This window comes from Portunus trituberculatus, chromosome 20 (genome assembly GCF_017591435.1).
Source record: "Portunus trituberculatus isolate SZX2019 chromosome 20, ASM1759143v1, whole genome shotgun sequence".
Lineage (NCBI taxonomy): Eukaryota > Metazoa > Arthropoda > Malacostraca > Decapoda > Portunidae > Portunus > Portunus trituberculatus.
Window position 1 is genome coordinate 7,240,001 of NC_059274.1, and position 1,796 is coordinate 7,241,796.

A 1,796-nucleotide genomic window follows, 5' to 3' on the forward strand; every position below is an offset into this window, starting at 1 on the left:
GTCATTATCACATTTCTTCCCTGTTATTTGTTTTCTTCTCTTTTCACTCCATTTCTACTTTCTACTTTTATTTTCTGTCAGAAGATGGAATTCTCTTCACGTTCATCTAGTGTTAAAATAAAAATGACGAAGTAAAAAATACATACGCAGGTTGAATTTCTCTTAACGGTGGTATTTCTCTCTCTCTCTCTCTCTCTCTCTCTCTCTCTCTCTCTCTCTCTCTCTCTCTCTCTCTCTCTCTCTCTCTCCTACTTTACTTTCCTTTTATTTCCTTCTTTGTGTTACGAAATTAAGATGATGATGATGATGATGATGATGATGATGATGATAATGATGATGATGACAAACACAACGATAGCAGCAACAGTACCAATTAAAATCATCATCATTAGTGTTGTTATTATAGTTATTAATTGCTACTATTATCATCATGTGGATACTTGCATACATCTAAAAGCTGCCAGCTCACTAATTACTTCAGAATACCTGTTTACCTGCACGCCTTTGTATGTATGTACTGTTAGGGTATGAATTGTATATGATTATTTTCTTGTTCTTCACATACAGCCGTGAAAACGAGGCTAATGTCAGCCGTGTGTCACAGTAAGTTCATATTCTATGTTTTTTTTCGATCATGCACCTCCGAAAGGGACCATACTGAGGTCACTTTCCTGTCTCACGAGCCTGTACTAATTTAGTATTTCATATTATCTTAGTATAGTAATTCATTCATGTATTTTGTATTAAAATATACTTTCTTCTTTCCCATACAATATCATGTGATATTCTAACTTCTGTGATAAGTGTGTTAGGAAGGGTACTTGTATTCACGAATCGGTCATCGTGTCAGTGAGATACTGCTGACGAAGGTTAACAGGAGGTGCTGCTGATGGAGTCAGACGGAGTCTAGCGATAACACGAATTGGCTTCGACTCTTCTGGCGACTGCCAAGGAGCTCTGGACTTGAGTGCGTGCAGACTGTCTTGGTTAAGTGTAGATAACTATACACTTAACATAGTGATAAACCAAGTTGCGTTTAAGTTAACGCCCCAAAGAAAACAGTGTAAAAGAGTCAGTGACAGCATGAGATTTGTACATCAGTTACTGCTCATCTATAAACATTGCAATGACGATAACAGTACTAGTGAATGACAAATACTTGACTTTACAGACGCTTAAAATTTTCTATAAAATACTTGTAAGTCCTACGGATATAGAACACGCGTATCCATAAAAACTTATTTGTAATATTGATCAATTTCAACTATTCTAAATGAGTACTAGAAAAAATACTGTTGATTCAGTAGAAATGTATGAAAGAATAAGTAAACAAATTAATTTAATATATATAGAGAAAGTAAATTGATAGAAAAAGGAAACTCATATACCCAACATATTTCTCCCTCAGAAACTCTCCAACAAATCACTGAGTTTGGAATCCTGACAGTCACGCTTCTCACATGCAAATGAAAGAAGGAGGATGATAAGAACACTGAAAAACATAAAATAATACAAAGAAACAGAGAGAAACCATGAACACAAAAGAATTCATAAAAGAATGTAAAAAGTAAGAAGCAAACAAATTAAAAGAATATGAACAAAGAACAATTATGAAAGAACGTAATTATTCCCTCACACGCGCACACACACACACACACACACACACACACACACACACACACACACACACACACAGACATTTACGCTTCCAGTATGAGAAAATATAACAGCCAATCACACCAGAGCACTCAAGCACGAACCGGCCAATGAGCGACGCTAATCTCATCCTCTCCTGA